This window comes from Oncorhynchus gorbuscha, linkage group LG14, assembly GCF_021184085.1.
Source record: "Oncorhynchus gorbuscha isolate QuinsamMale2020 ecotype Even-year linkage group LG14, OgorEven_v1.0, whole genome shotgun sequence".
NCBI lineage: Eukaryota > Metazoa > Chordata > Actinopteri > Salmoniformes > Salmonidae > Oncorhynchus > Oncorhynchus gorbuscha.
In genome coordinates, this window is record NC_060186.1 from 71,478,828 (window position 1) to 71,505,165 (window position 26,338).

At 41.9% G+C, this 26,338-nt stretch overlaps 1 protein-coding gene across 1 annotated transcript in view; it reads left to right on the forward strand.

The window, feature by feature from the left end:
* The first annotated feature begins 8,834 nt into the window (after positions 1 to 8,834).
* The window catches only part of LOC123995379 (alpha-(1,6)-fucosyltransferase-like), a 207,580-nt gene continuing 190,076 nt past the window's right edge, over positions 8,835 to 26,338 (forward strand). Inside the window, exon 1 of the mRNA XM_046298936.1 lies at positions 8,835 to 9,368. The gene's annotated coding sequence lies outside the window, so the exon portion shown is untranslated. The remainder of the gene's footprint in view (positions 9,369 to 26,338) is intronic.

Here is a 26,338-nt window from a genome sequence, read left to right on the forward strand (position 1 = left end):
AGATAGCATAACATAGAGATAACCCACATAAAGATAACATAACATAGAGATAACCCACATAAAGATAGCATAACATAGAGATAACCCACATAAAGATAGCATAACATAAAGATAACCTACATAAAGATAGCATAACATAAAGATAACCTAACTGTAACGGTTCTCTTGTGGTGAAGGAGAGTCAGACCAAAATGCAGCGTGTAGATTGCGATCCATGTTTAATAAACAAACGTAAACCACGAATCAATACAAACACTACAAAACAAAGAACGTAACGAAAACCGAAACAGCCTATACTTGTGTAAACTAACACAGACAGGAACAAGGACACTAAGGACAATCACCCACGAAACACACAAAGAATATGGCTGCCTAAATATGGTTCCCAATCAGAGACAATGATAAACACCTGCCTCTGATTGAGACCCACTTCAGACAGCCATAGACTTAACTAGAACACCCCACTAAGCTACAATCCCAATACCAACACACCACATACAAAACCCCCATGCCACACCCTGGCCTGACCAAATACATGAAGATAAACACAAAATACCTCCACCAGGGCGTGACAATAACATAAAGATAAACTAACATAAAGTTAACATACTGTACATAAAGATAACCTAACATAAAGATAACCTAACATAAAGATAACCTAACATAAAGATAACCTAACATAAAGATAACCTAACATAAAGATAACCTAACATAAAGATAAACTAACATGAAGATAACAACATAAAGATAACCTAACATAAAGATAACCTAACATAAAGATAACCTAACATAAAGATAACCTAACATAAAGATAACCTAACATAAAGATAACCTAACATAAAGATAACCTAACATAAAGATAACCTAACATAAAGATAACCTAACATAAAGATAACCTAACATAAAGATAACCTAACATAAAGATAAACTAACATGAAGATAACCTAACATAAAGATAACCTAACATAAAGATAAACTAACATAAAGATAACCTAACATAAAGATAAACTAACATGAAGATAACCTAACATAAAGATAACCTAACATAAAGGTAAACTAACATGAAGATAATATAATATAAAGATAATGTACAGTAGGGCTGCACAATGTAATTGTGTAACTGACAGTTATGGGTAATAACTGTGAATTAAAAAGAAAATGGTCATAATCGTCTTAATAACTTTATTTTATGAGGGGGGGGGTTAATAGTTTATTTTCAAGTAGATAGGTATAGTTACCCGAAAGCAGTTTTCATTTTTACATGATGTTGGTAAAGATTATAATAATTTTCCGAGCAAAATGGAGCGGTTGGGAGGAGAACACTGGCGTACAGAACACATCGTCCCTGCAAGGAGCGGGGGCCCACGAGCTCTGGGGCTCTGCGCCTGTAATCAATGTCTTGTTTTTGACAGTAACCCTCCAAAAAGTAATTCCTAAATCTTTTTCATGTCCATGTGTACTAGGAGGCTAAGTGTTTGTGTTCTTGGCCTTGAGGATTGTGTCTGATCAAAGCGCCTCAGGACCTCTTGCCGTTGTCAAGGCTACAACGGAGCTAGCGCAATGAGTGGAGCTTACTCAGGTGTTTAAAAGTAGATATCAGACCAAGAGCCTATTGCTTCTTAGGTAGCTGTTTTATTACTTTTTTTTTTAAACGATCTCTCCGGCAGAAGCGATTAGTTATAGGGATGGTTAAAAACAGCTTGATTGCCATAGCAACATCAGGGAAACTGGGCAGAAGGGAGCGGTGCTTCAAATACAGCAGTTCTGCAACAACTTTAATTGAGCCTCTCATTCTCATTAATTGCCGGCCTCAAATCATTATGGAAAGAGATTAACTGTATAGGAAGTTCTGGGGACAGGTTGTCTGGACACTAGACAGACAATACATTTAACTGTATAGGAAGTTCTGGGGACAGGTTGTCTGGACACTAGACAGACAATACATTTAACTGTATAGGAAGTTCTGGGGACAGGTTGTCTGGACACTAGACAGACAATACATTTAACTGTATAGGAAGTAGACAGACAATACATTTAACTGTATAGGAAGTAGACAGACAATACATTTAACTGTATAGGAAGTTCTGGGGACAGCTTGTCTGGACACTAGACAGACAATACATTTAACTGTATAGGAAGTAGACAGACAATACATTTAACTGTATAGGAAGTAGACAGACAATACATTTAACTGTATAGGAAGTTCTGGGGACAGGTTGTCTGGACACTAGACAGACAATACATTTAACTGTATAGGAAGTAGACAGACAATACATTTAACTGTATAGGAAGTAGACAGACAATACATTTAACTGTATAGGAAGTTCTGGGGACAGGTTGTCTGGACACTAGACAGACAATACATTTAACTGTATAGGAAGTAGACAGACAATACATTTAACTGTATAGGAAGTAGACAGACAATACATTTAACTGTATAGGAAGTTCTGGGGACAGGTTGTCTGGACACTAGACAGACAATACATTTAACTGTATAGGAAGTAGACAGACAATACATTTAACTGTATAGGAAGTTCTGGGGACCCGTTGTCTGGACACTAGACAGACAATACATTTAACTGTATAGGAAGTTCTGGGGACAGGTTGTCTGGACACTAGACAGACAATACATTTAACTGTATAGGAAGTTCTGGGGACAGGTTGTCTGGACACTAGACAGACAATACATTTAACTGTATAGGAAGTTCTGGGGACAGGTTGTCTGGACACTAGACAGACAATACATTTAACTGTATAGGAAGTTCTGGGGACAGGTTGTCTGGACACTAGACAGACAATACATTTAACTGTATAGGAAGTTCTGGGGACAGGTTGTCTGGACACTAGACAGACAATACATTTAACTGTATAGGAAGTTCTGGGGACCGGTTGTCTGGACACTAGACAGACAATACATTTAACTGTATAGGAAGTTCTTGGGACCGGTTGTCTGGACACTAGACAGACAATACATTTAACTGTATAGGAAGTTCTGGGGACCGGTTGTCTGGACACTAGACAGACAATACATTTAACTGTATAGGAAGTTCTGGGGACAGGTTGTCTGGACACTAGACAGACAATACATTTAACTGTATAGGAAGTTCTGGGGACAGGTTGTCTGCACTATACAGACAATACATTTAACTGTATAGGAAGTTCTGGGGACAGGTTGTCTGGACACTAGACAGACAATACATTTAACTGTATAGGAAGTTCTGGGGACAGGTTGTCTGGACACTAGACAGACAATACATTTAACTGTATAGGAAGTTCTGGGGACAGGTTGTCTGGACACTAGACAGACAATACATTTAACTGTATAGGAAGTTCTGGGGACAGGTTGTCTGGACACTAGACAGACAATACATTTAACTGTATAGGAAGTTCTGGGGACAGGTTGTCTGGACACTAGACAGACAATACATTTAACTGTATAGGAAGTTCTGGGGACAGGTTGTCTGGACACTAGACAGACAATAAATTGAACTGTATAGGAAGTAGACAGACAATACATTGAACTGTATAGGAAGTAGACAGACAATACATTGAACTGTATAGGAAGTTCTTGGGACAGGTTGTCTGGACACTAGACAGACAATACATTTAACTGTATAGGAAGTTCTGGGGACCGGTTGTCTGGACACTAGACAGACAATACATTTAACTGTATAGGAAGTTATTGGGACAGGTTGTCTGGACACTAGACAGACAATACATTTAACTGTATAGGAAGTTCTGGGGACAGGTTGTCTGGACACTAGACAGACAATACATTTAACTGTATAGGAAGTTCTGGGGACAGGTTGTCTGGACACTAGACAGACAATACATTTAACTGTATAGGAAGTTCTGGGGACAGGTTGTCTGGACACTAGACAGACAATAAATTGAACTGTATATGAAGTTCTGGGGACAGGTTGTCTGGACACTAGACAGACAATAAATTGAACTGTATAGGAAGTAGACAGACAATACATTTAACTGTATAGGAAGTAGACAGACAATACATTGAACTGTATAGGAAGTTCTGGGGACAGGTTGTCTGGACACTAGACAGACAATACATTGAACTGTATAGGAAGTAGACAGACAATACATTGAACTGTATAGGAAGTTCTGGGGACAGGTTGTCTGGACACTAGACAGACAATACATTGAACTGTATATGAAGTTCTGGGGACAGGTTGTCTGGAAACTAGACAGACAATACATTTAACTGTATAGGAAGTTCTGGGGACAGGTTGTCTGGACACTAGACAGACAATACATTTAACTGTATAGGAAGTTCTGGGGACAGGTTGTCTGGACACTAGACAGACAATAAATTGAACTGTATAGGAAGTTCTGGGGACAGGTTGTCTGGACCCTAGACAGACAATACATTGAACTGTATAGGAAGTTCTGGGGACCCGTTGTCTGGACACTAGACAGACAATACATTTAACTGTATAGGAAGTTCTGGGGACAGGTTGTCTGGACACTAGACAGACAATACATTGAACTGTATAGGAAGTTCTGGGGACCCGTTGTCTGGACACTAGACAGACAATACATTTAACTGTATAGGAAGTTCTGGGGACAGGTTGTCTGGACACTAGACAGACAATAAATTGAACTGTATATGAAGTTCTGGGGACAGGTTGTCTGGACACTAGACAGACAATACATTGAACTGTATATGAAGTTCTGGGGACAGGTTGTCTGGACACTAGACAGACAATACATTGGCAGGTGCAAATAGATTGTCATCTTTAGCGGACAACAGTTCTTAAGGGCTCAAATTAAAATATCTGTTTGCGAGTTTCTTCTTACTGGAGAACTGGTGTTTCAGTTGAGTGGTTGCCATGTGAACAGGCCCTTATCTCTGGTATATCTTGTCCTGCATCATTCAAGACTTAGTTTAAATTGTGTGCAGCGCGATGGACATATAATACACAATGACTCAGGATGACTTCAGAGGACCAGGGGAGTCTCTCAAGTTGGATTTCATTCCATTTACTTTGATTGCAGCCCACTTGTGTAGACTATTAGCCAGTCAAAACCTACTGAGTTAAACAATAAATAGTAGCTAAATGTATACTTAAGCTAAGGATTTTCCTCATTTTTAAATAAAAACGGTATAAATAGCAGCTAAATACTCTATATAGCTATAAGTAGTAGGCTACACTGCATAATGAAACAACCCATAGTAAGAGAGTGTTTTGAGGGTGGGCTGAATGTATTATTTGGTATTAATAGACTGGTTTTACAGACAACTTCTATCCAGAGCACAAAGATGGCTCATGTCATGCAGGTTCAGATAGACTATACAGGACAGCTGTTGGGGGTTCCAGAGATACTGTGTTATGCCAGTGGACAATCTTCATTTACAAAAGTTCCCAGCAGTCAAAACAATTTGGGGTGTCAAACTCCATAATGGTCACAGTCCTACAATATTTCCAATATCACACCACTGTACCTTTGACCTCCAATCTCTTTGCTACTGTAGCCAGCACTATTAGTGCCACTGTCATTACAATAATTACTAGCTAGCACCATTAGTGCCACTGCTATTCAAATCATTCCTAGCTAGCACCATTAGTGCCACTGCTTTTACAATAATTCCTAGCTAGCACCATTAGTGCCACTATTATTACAATAATTACTAGCTAGCACTATTAGTGCCACTATTATTACAATAATTCCTAGCTAGCACCATTAGTGCCACTATTATTACAATAATTCCTAGCTAGCACCATTAGTGCCACTGTCATTACAATAATTACTAGCTAGCACTATTAGTGGCACTGTCATTACAATAATTACTAGCTAGCACTATTAGTGCCACTACTATTACAATAATTACTACCTAGCACTATTAGTGCCACTGCTATTACAATAATTTCTAGCTAGCACCATTAGTGCCACTGATATTACAATAATTACTAGCTAGAACTATTAGTGCCACTGTCATTACAATAATTACTAGCTAGCACCATTAGTGCCACTGCTATTACAATAATTACTAGCTAGCACCATTAGTGCCACTGCTATTACAATAATTACTACCTAGCACTATTAGTGCCACTGCTATTACAATAATTACTAGCTAGCACCATTACTGCCACTGCTATTACAATAATTACTAGCTAGCACTATTAGTGCCACTGCTATTACAATAATTACTAGCTAGCACCATTACTGCCACTGCTATTACAATAATTACTACCTAGCACTATTAGTGCCACTGCTATTACAATAATTACTAGCTAGCACCATTACTGCCACTGCTATTACAATAATTACTAGCTAGCACTCATAGTGCCACTGCTATTACAATAATTACTAGCTAGCACCATTACTGCCACTGCTATTACAATAATTACTACCTAGCACTATTAGTGCCACTGCTATTACAATAATTACTAGCTAGCACCATTACTGCCACTGCTATTACAATAATTTCTAGCTAGCACCATTAGTGCCACTGATATTACAAGCATTACTACCTAGCACTATTAGTGCCACTGCTATTACAATAATTACTAGCTAACACCATTGGTGCAATGTCATTTCAATAATGACTTTCTAATTTAACTAAGCACGACAATAATCAGGATGAGGGTGATGATGGTAACTGTGAAAAAGATAATGATGATGATGGTGATGATGAGGATGATGAACAGAAAGAGGATAAAGGAGAGGACAGTGTAGGAGATTGCAGAAAGGTCAGTCTCAACTCTCAGAAGCTCTTTAAATGGAACAGCACTGACATCTGCTGGAAACAGAGAGTACTATAGTACAGTCAAAGATGGTGGATAAATGAAGATGACACAAGCAGGCCATTAACCATTTGAAAAAAGAGTCACTGTTCCAGTCTGCGTATGGCCAGGCATCACACCCCAATAGGGTAATTGTTTGTCAATGAATCACATCTCAATCAACTTTTTTTTCCAGTAGTATTTGGACACAAAGAGAATACTTTTTTGCATTACAATTTCTCTGAAATATTGTATTAAAATGTGCAAATTAGGTGATATTAATGGCCCAAAATTCAACCAAATTGATAAGTAGATGCAAAAATGTAATTTTAGCCTGTGGTGCCTGGTGTCTCTCCCATGGGTACCAATGCGATGCCAGCTGGGTCTGGTCTGCTTAGTTCACCGACTGTATATGAACCAGATACCAGCTGGTCTGCTTAGTTCACTGACTGTATATGAACCAGAAACCAGCTACATCTGGTTGCTTAGTTCATTGACTGTATATGTACTAGAAAAAGTCTACGGTACAGTACAATAATCCCCTTTACATCATGGTCTGTGAATGACCTTTCACCTCTCTGTATCCTCTTACCTATGTGACCTCAATGACCTAGGTTACTACAGACCATGTAGACACACCTTTCCATTATTTATTTTTTTATATATTTTTTTTTATATGCTATTTAGCAGACGCTTTTATCCAAAGCGACTTACAGTCATGTGTGCATACATTCTATGTATGGGTGGTCCCGGGGATCGAACCCACTACCCTGGCGTTACAAGCGCCATGCTCTACCAACTGAGCTACAGAAGGACCATTACAAATATGACCTGAGTTGCAATATTACACCAGTCTCTTAAGATTGCTTTTTTAAAGGAATCTTGAAAAGGGAATAAATCAGAATAAAAGGAAATGAAGGACAAAACAAATAAATATTAATGACCAGGCGAGGTATTTAGTAACATCAATATGATGTAATGAAGCTAAAATACTATACTTGTAGGTTAATGCAGATTCAGAGAAACAACTATTTTTGTTAAATTGCTATATTGTTTGAAGTAAATATAACTTCACAGAATATCCTAAATAATATTAGGGGAGCCTTCTCTGCTAAACTTATAGGCTTCTTACAGCACTAATAAGAGGCTGCATCTGAGACCGTCGCCATGTGCAGTTGAACTTCAGGAACACCGATTATGTTGCTGTGAGCTTCAGTGGGGCTGAAACGGCACTGTTAGTTTATTCGTTTACATTAGCTCTACCAGCGGACATTATACACTCATGACACTTGAGACAAAGTAACCACGTTAGTTGTTTGGGGATATAGCTGGGCTGTCTATCTCAAATGGGCCATTGGAATCAGATGGTGCAGTATTGCCTTCTGGACACTGGGTGACACTACTCTGTAAGTAAAGCCAGTGGCATTCCTGACCATTGAATATATGATCAAACTTGGCCCTCTCACTCCTTTATAGACGAACGCTGTTTTAACAGAATCGTAATCTCTACCACGTGTCTTGCGTGATTTTAGAATGTTATGTCTATAAAATCGCTCAGCCACAGCATTTATTATTGATATCAGTATAGAGTGATGCCATATATAACAGGTCTTAGTCGTTTTAAGTCTGAGGCTATTTCGTCTAGACCTGTACCCTTAGTATAGTCCTAATACTCTTAGGTGCAGGGGCAAGTGAGTGGATATGTAGCACTGGGGAGTGGAGTAGGGTGAAGTTGCTCCTAGACGCTGATCTTGGGTCAGTTTTGCATTTTCCCCAGTGCTTTTTATTATCTTAAACCCTCATTCATTATAGTGTTGCTGACTCGGAACATTTGCTGATTCGGCACGCATATCTGATTAGTAAGCTGATTGCCCATATCAATAAAAAGTAATTGATTGAGCTGACCCCACTCTAGGAACTGAGATGTCCATGCAAGGACATGGCGGAGTATGAATATGTCCACGTTTTATGGTCGTGCTTTATAGCTGTGTGAAGGAATAATTAATTGCATTGACCCTGGCCAGCCTGGGAGCCGGGACTGTAAATGGATTAGCTCTTGCCAGCGCTCTTTAATTTTACACAACATACATGTTTAGCACTTAAAACGATGGCATGTGCAATGTCAAAAAATTTAAAGTGGGCAAATTGACATTACGGCCTGCCCGTGCCGCGGAAGAGCCCATGCGTTTAGTGCACCGTGACCAAAAGTGCCATGGCCGCTTTCTCGTCTCCGAGTGCTTATATAGGTTAGGTGACGGCCATACCTCTCTCTCTCCCCGACGCTGATGCAATGGCACAAGGTAGCAGATTGTCAAACTGCGGGCGAATAGCCGCGGAGGGGACATAAACCCAATAATCGGTGCCACAGGGCCAACTATCAGTGCGGCTCCAGAACAGCAATCTGACACGGGCATACATGCGCACTGCAGTTTATAGTCAATTCGAGTCTCCTCCGACGGAGCCACACGCAGCAGTGACTATTCCGACCTCAGCCTTCTCCAGGTCCTGTTTCCGCCGCAGCCTTTTCCACCCGATTTTGGACCAAAACATTGCCACTGCGTCAGACTGTAACTTCGTCAGGCCCCATCGCTCGGATCCCGCGGAAGCCTGGTGTGTCAAGTGAAGGTACGTGGTTTTTCTCTTCTGGGCTGGTGGTCTCCGTGCATGGTGAAACCGTAGTGAGGTGAGCTCCGGGCTCGGTCCATATTATTCCAGTCCATCCTTGCCTGGCCTGTTGACTGTGTCGCGTCTGCTCTTGAGTTCATGGTGACAGAATAGCGGTCATGGTTGGAATGGCTGGTCCCTTTAACACCGTTCTGGCCGTGTGTGCTGTGTTAGGTCCTGCTCCGAGTAGCCTAAGCAAACAGTTGTTTCCATACGATCTGTGTTCAAAAACGTCGCATGCAAGGTGCACGAAAGAGAGTGCATGTCTAAAGCAGAAATCCACTTTAGGCTACAGTGTATCGTACAATGTATCGTGGAAAGTATCCATTGAATTGACTAACAGGGCAGGGTAGCAGGGTAGCCTATATCTGACATGCACATAATAAAGTGTGAGGCATTTCAGATGTGAGAATGTTAACGTTCGGAGATCAGCTGCAGATGTGTTGTCGCTCATACGCTGCTGATGTTTGCACTATTGTGATGCTGTCAGGGAAACTCTTAGCTACACACAGATGAACACTGGTTTAGAGGCGTAAATACAAAGTTAAGTGCTCTCACATCAGCTTCTGACCTCACCCCTGAAAACGTGAGAGAAATGTTATTGATACATGACGTGGTCATATTTATATGACGGCGATATTATACTGAATGGACAAAGCCTGTTGTCGGAGGAGTGAATGCTGCTGATGCCGTAGCGCAAACATAATATTTACCCTAATTAACATCAGACATTACGTTGGACGCACATCTTCCGTGTACGCGTTGGACGCACAACTAGACAGACAGGGCACGGGTTCGTCGGGTTATTGGTTGATGACAGACAGTGGTTCGGCTAGCCTAAGGTGTCAAGGGAAGAGTCAACCTGGTCTCAGAGCATTTCGTAATATTCTGTACATAAATCTGAGGCACACCATTTAGTATGTTATATATTAATTTGTGAATGTCCATGATCCATTTCGCATGATACATTATGAATTACAAATTGTATGATAAATACAAATTAGCAAAATGTACAATATGTTACGAATTTGCTAAATTTACAATATGTTATAAATTTGCAAACATATGACATGTTACGATTTCAAATTTGTTGTGACTAACACTAAAGTTTTAGGGTTAAGGTTAGGTGTTATAGGTTCAAGGGTTAAGGTTAGGGTTAGAGTTAGGGGAAGGGTTAGCTAACATGCTAAGAAGGTTCAAAGTAGAAGAAAAGTTGCTATAGTTGTCCGTGATAAGATTAGAACACACAACCTTTGAGTTACCAGACGTTCGCATTTTACGCCTACCCATCCACCCCAACCAAACACTCTTATTTACTTTTTTTGCCATAAGTAACCCTCTGTATTATGTACCCATGCCAAATGGAATGTATCATACTAATTTGACGTCTGGTCTATGAGCCAAGGCTGGATAAGGTGATTCTTCAACCCAGCCATCCATATGAGCACAAGATGTTGAAAATACCTCTTTCAACCAGTTTTGCTCACTGAGAAGCTTAGATCTGCATGTGATGCGACACGAGAATAACGAGCGGCCCATACTTCATATTGTGTGATCATTCAAGACACCGCAACACAGCCCTAGAAAGACTGAGAGCCTTGAGCTGCACACCGGATTCTGACTCAGTTTCATTCCCATTCACATCCAGCCTTGTATATACTCACATTCTCTCTGAACATGCACATGGTTTTCATGTTGCTGTCGTTTTGCCAACTTGAGTTTGGGTTCGTTTTATGGTTACAGATGCATTCACAAGCAAGATCATAATTCAATAGTCTATTGATCGATCTCAGTTGACATGGACTAAAGAGTATAGTTGGAGCACACTATTCCGTTACATTGAATCATTCATTATGTAACATGTCACTCAACTAGTGGCCTTGGCGCTATACACATCCCATCATGAAGCCAACTGGTGGCCTTGCTGCTATACACATCCCATCATGAAGCCAACTAGTGGCCTTGGTGCTATACACATCCCATCATGAAGCCAACTAGTGGCCTTGGTGCTATACACATCCCATCATGAAGCCAACTAGTGGCCTTGGTGCTATACACATCCCATCATGAAGCCAACTAGTGGCCTTGGTGCTATACACATCCCATCATGAAGCCAACTGGTGGCCTTGGTACTATACACATCCCATCATGAAGCCAACTGGTGGCCTTGGTGCTATACACATCCCATCATGAAGCCAACTAGTGGCCTTGGTGCTATACACATCCCATCATGAAGCCAACTAGTGGCCTTGGTGCTATACACATCCCATCATGAAGCCAACTGGTGGCCTTGGTGCTATCTATACACATCCCATCATGAAGCCAACTAGTGGCCTTGGTGCTATACACATCCCATCATGAAGCCAACTGGTGGCCTTGGTGCTATCTATACACATCCCATCATGAAGCCAACTAGTGGCCTTGGTGCTATACACATCCCATCATGAAGCCAACTAGTGGCCTTGGTGCTATACACATCCCATCATGAAGCCAACTGGTGGCCTTGGTGCTATACACATCCCATCATGAAGCCAACTAGTGGCCTTGGTGCTATACACATCCCATCATGAAGCCAACTGGGAAGGGCACAAATGTGCATTTTATAACAGTTACTCAAGCAATGAAAAGGGATGCTGCCCATGCCTTTATATGAGTTACTCAACCATATAGGCCTACCTAAACCATTTGTTAGCTTGACTATTTCGAACAATAAGCTTTGTAGCAACACTAGGCAGTTGAGATGATGAAATGGTCCCTCTGTGGAGAGGACAGCGAAACTCGACACCTCTGCCCTTTGGACAACTAGCCTAATGCATCATTAATGCTTATCTAATACAGTGAAGCTTCGCAAATGGAAGCAAATTGATTGGGTAAGTAGCCTAAATCCCTCAGTGAATAAGTAAACAGACATATATTGTGGTAACAGATACCGTCATTATTATCAGTCCGTTATCCCTGGCACGCAGGCGGGAGCACCATATTGAGGCCAGTCTTGAGATAGGCCTATTATTGGGCTTCAATAGACAATGGCTCTCATTTGTTCTCTGCAGCCAGGATAGTCATTGGCTTTTGGATTTACAGGCCTACTGATGAAGTTGTAAAATGAGTGTAGTCTAATACATGTTTTAATAAAGTGTTTAATAACACCATTATCAATTATATACATTGCTGTTCTATCTTTATAATTTTGTAAAAACAAACCTATTTTGATGGAATAAAAACTCTCTCTCCTTCTCTCTCGCTCTCGCTCTCTTCGGTTTGTAATTCAGACCTTAATCCTCTCATCCATAGCTTCATTCCACTTTCTGTCTATTTTCATTTTGAGACTAATCACTGAGGTTAGATGGGGTGGCATGAGGTTAGATGGGGTGGCATGAGGTTAGATTTGGTGGCATGAGGTTAGATGGGGTGGCATGAGGTTAGATGGGGTGGCATGAGGTTAGATGGGGTGGCATGAGGTTAGATGGGGTGGCATGAGGTTAGTTCAGGTGGCATGAGGTTAGTTCGGATGGCATGAGGTTAGATGGGGTGGCATGAGGTTAGATTTAGTAGTATGAGGGTAGATGGGGTTGCTTGAGAGTAGATGGGGTGTCTTGAGAGTAGATGGGGTGGCATGAGTGTAGATGGAGTGGCATGATGTTAAATGAGGTGGCATGAGGTTAGATGGGCTTTCAACAGTCCACAGTCACAAAATCTGGATCAAATGACCAGGAACGATGATCTTCGAGGCTCACAGTTGTTTTTTTCCTAACAGGTAGTTTTGTCCCTGTGCCTTACATTGCTTTCTGAGCCACCTTGCTTCAGCCAAGAAGATTTCTCTTCCAACATCAGTTAGATTGTTTCCTCCCTTTGTTGCCGACCTGTCTCCAAGCCTGCCTGTCTCCAAGCCTGCCTGTCCTCTGTACAGTGGCGATTTGATATAAATCTTGGTGGGGCAACAATAAAAAGTGGGATGCATGCCAGCAAAGCCACAACACAACACTAAACAGTACATTTAATTGCACTATAAAGGTGACAAACGGCCTACATAAAGCTGTCGTAGCCCCAACCCCTTACCACTGTACACCTGGCTGTCAGCAAAGCCTTGTCTGGCAGCAAAAAAGTTCATTCAGCCTCATTTAAAAAAACATAGCTGATATGGCTGACTTGCTTAAACAAATGTGGTTTCTATTGACAATTAATATGTACAAACTATGGCATAAGGGAACGACAAGTGGATAAGAGGCAATCCGTAATTTTGATTAAGACATTAATGAGCGAGCTAGGACAGACATAGTCAATGTAACTATTTGTTCAGCACTTTTGAAATGTACAGTGACAGAATTCAGAATGGGCCATTCTTGCAGTGTTCTCCCTGTACACTAATTTAGAACCGTAGGATAAATAAAGGGTGCATATACGCAGACAATGAAAGCTCTTACAATATTCAATGATTACATTCCTCTAAAACAGGTTATAGGCTACATGTGCACCACCAAGTCAGAACAGTAGGCAAATAGAGGGGTAAATAGACCAAATGATTTGGGTGAGGCACATGGTCTACTAACATCTTACTACATAACATACACTCAGTATTACTTTCTTAGGTACAGTACACATTATCTCCCTGGCATATTACATACATACAATACATTTTTGGACTCACATTGTTGTTCTGTGCTCACTTGAACAGGAACGTGGTGCGGTGGTCCTTCGTGGGCAAATTTTGTCATTAAAGTCTGGCATTCTCAGTATTTAATGTGCTTTCAAAACAACTGGGAACTCTGAGAAAAACAAGGTCAAATCATGATGACGTCATTGATCTTCAATTTGCAATTCCCGAGTTGGATGACTGTTCAAAACTTATTTTCCCAGTCGGAGCTCGTTTATTCCCAACTTTCCAGTTGTCTTGAACTCACTGAAGTCAAGTTCTGACTTAACAGTTGTTTTGAGCTCAGCACAAATAATGCTTCATTGACAGCATGGCCAATGTTGAATGTTTATCATTTTAAACTTGGAAAAGAGCCCCTGAATCCCAGATTTGGGACAACACAGCCACTGTCACTGATTCCTTCCAAACCACTCATTGTTGAATTTGCGATTTCCAACTTGTGCAATGTTTATGTCCAATGGCTGATGAGCACCGATACACTTTGTCTGTAATTTCTCTTCATTATTTCTCTTCATATATCAAGGATTAAAAAGGATTTGCCAGTAGATTGTTGACTTGGTTCATGATGATGACTGATGATGATGACTAAGATTTTGAAAGTATGATGTTGACATGATCATTCCAATCAAAGCTACTGTAGATACAACATGATTTGATGTCATTTTATCTGTGGCCTATGACCTTGAGCCTTCTTAGATGGGCACTTCTAAAGTAACTCTATGGCATCACCCAAAGGGCTAGAATTTTCGAGGTCTACCCTTAGACTTGGCGGTAACGTAGTGTACCCATGAGTGACAGAACACTGAGCCAATCATGGTGCAACGCTCCATATTTTCTGTTGGCTTGCCCCACCGCCACAGAAAGCACTGAGCTTGGCTGAAACACCTGCATTGTGGAGCTGCCTTACTCAAGAAAACAGAAAAAGAGACCGTGTTTTTAACGGGCTTTATTAACTCAATGATATATATATATATTTTTTTTGTACATTGTTTACAAACTGATATTTGACACGTATTAATGCCAAAAATATCCTGCAAAACAGGCAAGCCCACCCAATTGTATAATTATTATTTATTCATTTTTTTTGTTGTTGTAATTTTTGCAAAAAATGTGGGACTCAATACATGTGGGTCGCACTGCCTCTGTAGAACTGAACTAAACTGGTACCTTGTTCTTAGCCCACCAAGATACTTTGTTCAATTCAAGCATCATAGTGCCGATTACACTACAGAAAAATATGTGCTATCTAGAACCTAAAAGGATTATGTAGTTTGAAGAACCCCTTTCGATTCCAGGTAGAACCCTTTTGAGTTCCATGTAAAACCCTTTGCACAGAGGGTCTACATGGAATCAAAAAGGGTTCTTCTATGGGAACAGCCGAAGAACTCTTTTGGAGTGTATGCCGTGTATGACTCAATGTTTATTGCCTTGATATAGGCTAAGTATACATCCGTTTTACATACCACTGTTTACCCAGATATCTTAGCCCAGATCCCTTTCTCAACACTGGAGGGATGACATGAGAGCCGAATAGAGTTCCCAGTTTATATGCCTCGTGTTACACAAATAAAGGCCCTGAGAGGGCGAGAGAGCATCACTAGCTTCAGTAATGCCGCTTGGCAAGGAAGGATGTTAGCATTGTTTATACTCCCAGCTGTGTATTGCTTTCCAATTCCATTCATGCAGTCAATAGAGCCTGTATACAACAGGATGTGCTGCTTTTCTGCTCTGACAACTCTTTTTAAAACTCTTAAAAAATATCATCCTATTTTCTGACTGTGTGTGTGTGCCTTCATACTCCTTCCAGGAAGCTGGTTGAGAATGCCAAGAGCTGTCATCAATGAAAGGGTCGCTCCTTTGAAGAAGCTCAGATAGTTTAAAACTTTTTGGTTACTACAGGATTCCATTTGTGTTATTTCATAGTTTTGATGTCTTCACTATTATTCTCCAATGTAGAAAAGAGTCAAAATAAAGAAGAACCCTTGAATGAGTAGGTGTCCAAACGTTTGACTGGTACTGTATGCTTGCTCACCTTAGTCCACCTTAGAAGTCCCCACAATAATTTTTTTGAATTTTTTAAATTTTTTAAATTTTACCTTTATTTAACCAGGCAAGTCAGTTAAGAACATATTCTTATTTTCAATGACGGCCTGGGAACAGTGGGTTAACTGCCTGTTCAGGGGGCAGAACGACAGATTTGTACCTTGTCAGCTCGGGGGTTTGAACTCACAACCTTCCGGTTACTAGTCCAACGCTCTAACCACTAGGCTACGCTAAACAAAAATTTGACCAACTGGAGACATTTTGTTAGTCCCCATGAGGTCAAATGTTATTTCTAGGGGGATTTGGGTTAAGGTTAGAATTAGTGTTAGGGTTATTATTACAGTAAGGGTTAGGGTTAGGAGCTAGGGTTAGTTTTAGGGTTAGGGTTAGGAACTAGGGTTAGGGTTAGGAGCTAGGGTTAGTTTTAGGGTTAGGGTTAGGAGCTAGGGTTAGTTTTAGGGTTAGTTTTAGGGTTAGGGTTAGGAGCTAGGGCTAGTTTTAGGGTTAGGGTTAGGAGCTAGGGTTAGTTTTAGGGTTAGGTTAGGCCCTAGGGTTAGGTTTAGGGTTAGGGTTAAGGTTAGGATTTTGGGTTAAGGTTAGGGTTAAGATTAGGGTTAGGGGTTAGGGAAAGTAGTTATTTGACTGGGACTGAATTGTGTGTCCCCAAAGGTTAGTTGTACAAGACTGTGTGTGTGTGTGTGTGTGTGTGTGTGTGTGTGTGTGTGTGTGTGTGTGTGTGTGTGTGTGTGTGTGTGTGTGTGTGTGTGTGTGTGTGTGTGTGTGTGTGTGTGTGTGTGTGTGTGTGTGTGTGTGTGTATCCACACACTGATCTAGAGAGGGTCATGGAACAATCTCTGCATGTCCAGTAGTGGCATTTCACTGGCTTTTTTTTCTAAGGCTGGCATTTGGTGTCCGTTTTCTCTCTGTCCCTTCACCTTCTGTCCTTGTCTTTTGAAGATGGTGGCAAAGAGAGATGAGGAATGATGGAGGAGCATCATCAGGAACCTCTGACCTTTGATGTGTGCGTAACATTCGTATGATGTCCAACTAGCTTTCAGACAGACGGGTTATAGTTCACTAACTCCGAGATCGATTGCATGGTGTGTGTGTGTGTGTGTTTTGTTTTGTGCGTACATGCGTGTGTGTGTGGTTTCCTTTAGGGTGATATTACCTCTACAGGGCAGAATCACTATGCAGACAAGGGAGAAAGCTCTGGGTAAATGTTTTTGCATGTTGTAAGACAGACTGTCTGTCTGCCTGTTGACACAGACACAATCACACAGCTAGTCTGGGGGTGGTTTCCATGGTGAAATGTTGTGAGGGACTAGGGAACTCAGCTCAGCTCGGGTTATCTCTGATCCATGGTGATATGATATGTACCGTTTTCCAGCAGCTGAAAGAAAAAGACCCCTTACAGGTCTGTCTGTCTGTCTGTCTGTCTGTCTGTCTGTCTGTCTGTCTGTCTGTCTGTCTGTCTGTCTGTCTGTCTGTCTGTCTGTCTGTCTGTCTGTCTGTCTGTCTGTCTGTCTGTCTGTCTGTCTGTCTGTCTGTCTGTCTGTCTGTCTGTCTGTCTGTCTGTCTTAAACAGGTGAATTTCTCAATTGCTCAATTGTTCATGGTTATGTTGAAAAAGATCCATGTAAACAGCAGGCATATTCTGTTTAGTAGCTCAAACTAGATCTGAGAAGGGTCTTAACCGCTGCTGCCTAGAGGGACTGGGTCTAAGCCTAGATGGACTGGGTCTAAGCCTAGAGGGACTGGGTCTAAGCCTAGAGGGACTGGGTCTAAGCCTAGAGGGACTGGTTCGAAGCCTAGATGGACTGGGTCTAAGCCTAGAGGGACTGGGTCTAAGCCTAGAGGGACTGGGTCTAAGCCTAGAGGGGCTGGGTCTAAGCCTAGAGGGACTGGTTCGAAACCTAGATGGACTGGGTCTAAGCCTAGAGGGACTGGGTCTAAGCCTAGAGGGACTGGGTCTAAGCCTAGAGGGGCTGGGTCTAAGCCTAGAGGGACTGGTTCGAAACCTAGATGGACTGGGTCTAAGCCTAGAGGGACTGGGTCTAAGCCTAGAGGGACTGGGTCTAAGCCTAGAGGGGCTGGGTCGAAGCTTAGCCGTTTACAAGGCACGCCACATATTGTGTTAATGAGCCTGAAACAACAATACCACGCACCTACTAAGTGGTCAAAATATTTTTGATGCTCCAAAAATATGGTACTGTATTCTGTGGGGTAGAATTACAGTACTCTTCGAAATACAGAAATTATTGTTATTATTATTATTTCCCACAATGCACCATAATTTACAGTATGCCACAGTAAAACATAGAAAAATAAATATTTGTTTAATTTACAGTTTTCCATTACAGTCTGTGTGAGAATCAGGGTTTCTATTTACCGCCACTTGGCTTTTCGTCAAAAGTATGAAAAGCCAATAAATAAAACTTTTGCCAGCTAAAATGACCGGGAGAAAAAAAATCCCATTGCAAAATAAGGCGTTTGTCATGTATCAGTATGCAGAGGTGAGTACGGAGTCAGGCGCAGGACACAGAACTGAGTAAAATAACATACTTTACTCTGAAAATAATCAACCATATATTCCACGCAGGGAAAACACACCATAACACAGACGACTGATAACACTAGACAAGGAACAATCACGCACAAAACATCATGGGAACCAGATGGTTAAATATGGAAATAATCTTGACCATTCCAAAATGGCGTAGCAGTCAGACGTATTTGTCCTTCGTCTTGTCGTGTCCCATGTATATATCTGTATATATATTTTTCTTCGCATATATTTTATATTTTTCTAAGCCCTTACTTCAAAATCCTCTCCTGCAACCCGCCTCACCCAATGTGGTGTGGACCTGCTTTTTTCTAAAGTATTTTTCTTTGCCTCTATTACTGGAATCTCTCCAACATAAACTAGCCAGCTAACTAGCCAGCTAACGGTCATCAGCTAACCTCTATCTTGGAAAGCTCTCGCCAGTTTGTACAGCGTGATTCAACCAGAGCATACCAGACCTATTTTTCTCTTCATATCCCCAGATTCCTATCGCAAACTCTGAACCTTCTCACCTTCCGACCTTCGCAGCTAACGTCCCCTGAATGCTAGCTGTCTAGAGCACAATGGAATGTTGGCTTACGAGGCCCATCGAATACATTCCGAAGCCACTAGCTAGCAGTCAGCTATCCTTTGCTAGCGGTCATCAGCTACCTTTATCCTGGATAACTCTCGCCAGTCTGTACAGTGCGACTCAAACCAGATCTAGTCGGTCTTATTCTTCTCCATATCTCCGGATTCCGACAGCAAGCTCTGAACCTATTTTTTTATTTTTTTATTTTTTACATTTTTATTATGATTTTCAAAAATCCACCTGGAATTATAGCAGCTAACGAGCCCTGCACGCACAGCCGCTAATCTGCGGCCTGCTAGCTATCTAAAGCACATTGCACTGCTGGCTTAAGAGGTCCTTCGGACATATTTCTTCGGCCACTATACATATTTTGCCAATTGGCCTAGTTTATCACACGGAGATCTGCTGATCCATCCGCTGATGTAACTGCATGAGGGGGCCACAACAGACTTTCCTCCGTCGCGTCATCCCTCGAAGGCCTTTCTGTTAGCCTGCTAGCCCCGTGCCGCTAGCTGCTTGAAGCCACGCATTGGACTTGTATGATCACCCGGCTACGCATGCCTTTCCCTTAAGTCACCATGCCGTGTCGATTGCTGTTCTGGTTTGTAACTATTGTTTTATTTCACTCTAGAGCCTCTAGCACTGCTCAACACGCCTCGGCTAACAATTTAACACTGTTACAACTGACAAATCCACTATAATTGAGAATTTCAATAAGCATTTCTCTATGGCTGGCCATGCTTTCCACCTGGCTACCCCTACCCAGGTCAACTGCCCGGCACCCTCCACAGCAACCCGCCCAAGCCCCCACCATTTCTCCTTCACCCATATCCAGATAGCTGATGTTCTGAAAGAGCTGCAAAATCTGGACCCCTACAAATCAGCCGGGCTAGATAATCTGGATCCTCTCCTTCTAAAATTATCTGCCGAAATTGTTGCAACCCCTATTACTAGCCTGTTCAACCTCCCTTTCGGATCGTCTGAGATTCCCAAAGATTGGAAAGTTGCCTCGGTCATCCCCCTCTTCAAAGGGGGAGACACTCTAGACCCAAACTGCTACAGACCTATATCTATCCTACCCTACATCTCTAAGGTCTTCGAAAGCCATGTTAACAAACAGATTACTGACCATTTTGAATCACATCGTACCTTCTCCGCTATGCAATCTGGTTTCCGAGCTGGTCATGGGTGCACCTCAGCCACGCTCAAGGTCCTTAACGTTATCATAACCTCCATCGATAAGAGACATTACTGTGCAGCTGTATTCATCGACCTGGCCAAGGCTTTCGACTCTGTCAATCACCACATTCTTATTGGCAGACTCAACAGCCTTGGTTTCTCAAATGATTGCTTCGCCTGGTTCACCAACTACTTCTCTGATAGAGCTCAGTGTTTCAAATCGGAGGGCCTGTTGTCCAGACCTCTGGCAGTCTCTATGCGGGTGCCACAGGATTAAATTCTCGGGCGGACCCTATTCTCTGTATACATCAATAATGTCGCACTTGCTGCTGGTGATTCTCTGATCCACCTCTACGCAGACGACACCATTCTGTGTACTTCTGGCCCTTCTTTGGACACTGTGTTAACTAACCTCCAGATGAGCTTCAATGCCATACAACTCTCCTTCTGTGGCCTCCAACTGCTCTTAAACGCAAATAAAACTAAATGCATGCTATTCAACCAATCATTGCCCGCACCTGCCTGCCCATCCAGCATCACTACTCTGGACGGCTCTGACTTAGAATACGTGGATAATTACAAATACCTAGGTGTCTGGCTAGACTGTAAACTCTCCTTACAGACTCACATTAAGCATCTCCAATCAAAAATTCAATCTAGAATCGGCTTCCTATTTCGCAACAAAGCTTCCTTCACTCATGCTGCCAAAAATACCCATGTAAAACTGACCATCCTACCGATCCTTGACTTTGGCGATGTCATCTATAAAATAGCCTCCAACACTCTACTCAGCAAACTGGATGTAGTCTATCACAGTGCCATCCGTTTTGCCACCAAAGCCCCATATACTACACATCCCCGCGACCTATACACTCTCGTTGCCTAACCCTCACTTCATACTCGTCACCAAACCCACTGGCTACAGGTTATCTACAAGTCTCTGCTAGGTAAAGCCCCACCCTATCTCAGCTCGCTGGTCACCATAGCAGCACCCACTCGTAGCACGTGCTCCAGCAGGTATATCTCACTGGTCAGCCCCAAAGCCAATTCCTCCTTTTGTCACCTTTCCTTCCAGTTCTCTGCTGCCACTGACTGGAACGAACTGCAAAAATCACTGAAGCTGGAGATTCCCATCTCCCTCACTAGCTTTAAGAACCAGCTGTCAGAGCAGCTCACAGATCACTGCACCTGTTCATAGCCCATCTGTATACCGCCCATCTATCTACCTCATCCCCATACTGTATTCATTTATTTTGCAGCTTTTGCACCACAGTATCTCTACTTGCAAATCCATCTTTTGCACATCTACCATTCCAGTGTTTAATTACCATATTATAATTACTTCGCCACCATGGCCTATTTATTGCCTAAACTCCCTTATTTGACCTAATTTGCACTGTATATAGACTTTTGTTTCTTTTTTTTCTACTGTATTATTGACTGTATGTTTTGTTCATTCCATGTGTGTTGTTGTATGTGTCGAACTGCTATGCTTTATCTTGGCCAGGTCGCAGTTGCAAATGAGAACTTGTTCTCAACTAGCTTACGTGGTTAAATAAAGGTGAAATATATATTTTTAAATAACGTAATGGGAACCAGTTGTGTACAATCAAGACAAAACAAATCGAAAAAGAAACAGATCGGTGGCAGCTAGAAAGCCGGTGATGACGACCGCGAAACGCCACCCGAACAAGGAGAGGCACCAACTTCGGCTGAAGTCATGACAGCATTTTATTAATTGATGGAAATACAATTGACCATCATGGTTATTGGTCTATAGATTCATTTGCATAATTTATTGAAATTAAATGAACCTGTGTGTATTTTCGTTATTTATCATGTATCTTATTCATCCAACTCAACTATCACACGCGCATAGCTTATAGAGCTAGTTTACAGAGCTTTTCTTTTTCTTTTTCATATGAGCATTTTCGTGGAACAGCTTCATTTCAATAATGATGTTTTCGTTTCTCAATCATTGTGATGTGGTAAATCATAAAAATCGGATTTAAAATTATACAAATCGAAAAATCCTGCAAATGCAAGAGCACTAACTAGCCTTATGTACACATCGGTACACAGTGATCCATTGGCGGCTAAAGAAATGAGCGCATGGAACTCATATCCTATAGGTCAATGAAGCAGTAGGCCTATAACTTCCATTGCTCTTTCACACTGAGGATTGGTGATTATCGAGGGAGACATTGTTGAAAATATTTTTCAAATAGCTTACTGTAAGGAACGTTTAAAAACATAATTCGCAAAGGATGTAAAAAAATAAAATAAAAACTGTTCCTACATTTCCGCGCAGCAGGCCAGGTACTTTTAAGCGTGCTCAGGCACTATCAGGACAGAGACACCAGACGCATGCTCACTGCTCACTTAGATCACTCCAAAAAAAAAAACATTGAAAACATCTACAAATCTTGTCAATGATGGTTATGAAATAAGCCTAAACTTGTTTCTCACAAGTGTAGCAGATTCTGAAATTCAGCAAACAACATTTCCATTCCTAGAATGAGAATGGTAAATGACTGTAATTAATACATGAATTAATACAGTAACATAAATTAATGTAACCAAATGACTGCGATGAATGGTACATTTACTACAGGTGACATACAGTGCATTCGGAAAGTATTCAGACCACTTGACCACATTTTCTTACGTTACAGCCTTATTCTAAAATTTATTAAATAGTTAAATGCACAGAGATACTGTGACGAGATCCTGAGGCCCATTGTCGTGTCCTTCATCCGTCGCCATCACCTCATGTTTCAGTCTGATAATGCATGGTCTCATGTCTCCAGGATCTGTACACAATTCCTGGAAGCTTAAAATGTCCCAGTTCTTCCATGGCCTGCATACAAGACATGTCACCCCTTGAGCACGTTTTGGATGCTGTGGATCAATATGTATGACAGTGTGTTCCATTTCCCGTGAATACCCAGCAGCTTAGTACAGCCATTGAAAAGGAGTGGAACAACATTCCACAGGCCACAATCAACAGCCTGATCAAATGTATGCGAAGGAGATCTGCATGAGGCAAATGGTGGTCACACCACATACCGACTGGTTTTCTGACCCACACCCCTACCTTTTTAAAGTTATCTGTGACCAACAGATGCATATCTGTAGTCCCAGTCCCGTGAAATCCATAGATTAGGGCCTAATGAATTTATTTCATTTGACCTATTTTCTTATATGAACTGTGGAGCTCTGTCGAGTTCTTGGTCACCTCCCTGACCAAGGCCCTTCTTCCCCGATGGCTCAGTTTGGCCGGGCGGCCAGCTCTAGGAAGAGTATTTGTGGTTCCAATCTTCTTCCATTTAAGGATGATGGACACTACTGTGTTCTAGGGGACCTTCAATACTGCAGAAATGTTTTGGTACCTTTCCACCGATCTGCGCCTCAACACAATCCTGTTTCGGAGCACTACGGCTGTTTAGAATGATGTTTTCACAGGTGCACTGTTTAGAATGGTTTTTTCCCAGGTGCACTGTTTAGAATGGTGTTTTCCCTGGTGCACTGTTTAGAATGGTGTTTTCCCAGGTGCGCTGTTTAGAATGGTGTTTTCCCAGGTGCACTGTTTAGAATGGTGTTTTCCCAGGTGCACTGTTTAGAATGGTGTTTTCCCAGGTGCACTGTTTAGAATGGTGTTTTCCCAGGTGCACTGTTTAGAATGGTGTTTTCCCTGGTGCACTGTTTAGAATGGTGTTTTCCCAGGTGCACTGTTTAGAATGGTGTTTTCCCAGGTGCACTGTTTAGAATGGTGTTTTCCCAGGTGCACTGTTTAGAATGGTGTTTTCCCTGGTGCACTGTTTAGAATGGTGTTTTCCCTGGTGCACTGTTTAGAATGGTGTTTTCCCTGGTGCACTGTTTAGAATGGTGTTTTCCCTGGTGCACTGTTTAGAATGGTGTTTTCCCTGGTGCACTGTTTAGAATGGTGTTTTCCCTGGTGCACTGTTTAGAATGGTGTTTTCCCAGGTGCACTGATTAGAATGGTGTTTTCCCAGGTGCACTGTTTAGAATGGTGTTTTCCCAGGTGCACTGTTTAGAATGGTGTTTTCCCTGGTGCACTGTTTAGAATGGTGTTTTCCCAGGTGCACTGTTTAGGATGGTGTTTTCCCAGCTGCACTGTTTAGGATGATGTTTTCACAGGTGCACTGTTTAGAATGGTGTTTTCCCAGGTGCACTGTTTAGAATGGTGTTTTCCCAGATGCACTGTTTAGAATGGTGTTTTCCCAGGTGCACTGTTTAGAATGGTGTTTTCCCAGGTGCACTGTTTAGAATGGTGTTTTCCCAGGTGCACTGTTTAGAATGGTGTTTTCCCAGGTGCACTGTTTAGAATGGTGTTTTCCCTGGTGCACTGTTTAGAATGGTGTTTTCCCAGGTGCACTGTTTAGAATGGTGTTTTCCCAGGTGCACTGTTTAGAATGGTGTTTTCCCAGGTGCACTGTTTAGAATGGTGTTTTCCCAGGTGCACTGTTTAGGATGATGTTTTCCCAGGTGCACTGTTTAGAATGGTGTTTTCCCAGGTGCACTGTTTAGAATGGTGTTTTCCCAGGTGCACTGTTTAGAATGGTGTTTTCCCAGGTGCACTGTTTAGAATGGTGTTTTCCCAGGTGCACTGTTTAGAATGGTGTTTTCCCAGGTGCACTGTTTAGAATGGTGTTTTCCCAGGTGCACTGTTTAGGATGATGTTTTCACAGGTGCACTGTTTAGAATGGTGTTTTCCCAGGTGCACTGTTTAGAATGGTGTTTTCCCTGGTGCACTGTTTAGAATGGTGTTTTCCCAGGTGCACTGTTTAGAATGGTGTTTTCCCAGGTCACTGTTTAGAATGGTGTTTTCCCAGGTGCACTGTTTAGGATGATGTTTTCGTGCAAATTGCATTTGGAAAATGATTTTTTTTTACTGCTTCATTACATGACTTGACATGTTCTGTTTAGATGCATTACAATAAATAAACGTAAATGTGATTTCTGACATTCTGAACACAGTGGGTGGACGGTAAATTCAAATCTTCCTAGTCAGGTTGTACAGCGTCACTTTTTCCTAATGGAAACCCTGGTGTGTGTGTGTGTGTGTGTGTGTGTGTGTCTGTCTGTCTGTCTGTCTGTCTGTCTGTCTGTCTGTCTGTCTGTCTGTCTGTCTGTCTGTCTGTCTGTCTGTCTGTCTGTCTGTCTGTCTGTCTGTCTGTCTGTCTGTCTGTCTGTCTGTCTGTCTGTCTGTCTGTCTGTCTGTGCGTTTCCTAAGCTGTCCCTCATACCATTACATCATCATCATACCATCACGGTCACCTAATCATCCCCAGCTTACAATTGCCTCTTTCATCCCACTCCTTTCCCCTGTAACTATTCCCCAGGTCGTTGCTGTAAACGAGAATGTGTTCTCAGTCAACTTACCTGGTAAAATAACGGTCAAAGTAAAATTAATAGTAAAATAAAAATGCCCATGAGGGATGCCACTGTTACAGCTAGGAAGTGGGTCTTGTGACATGGTCCGCTCTAAGGAGGGCATCCAGAAACAGACCCTGTACATGCATTTGTGTGTGAGTGCATGCACATGAGTGTTTGTGTGTAAGTGTATAAAGAAGAGGGTACTTGGCATGCCCGGTGATCCCTGGTGATGCTTCTTCCACAAAGAACTGATTACTCATGGAACCTCCAATACCTTTTTTAGATCTTTTTTCATTTGTCATAAACCAACACTGCTGAGGGAGTCACTGCAGGGCAGGCTAGCTGAGTATCCAGGATAAAAACTGGCTCCCTAACCCCGTAGTTGAGTATCCAGAATAAAAACAGGCTCCCAAACCCTGTTGCTGAGTATCCAGGATAAAAACAGGCTCCCTAACATTGTAGCTCACTATCCAGGATAAAGACAGGCTCCCTAACCCTGTAGCTGAGTATCCAGGATAAAA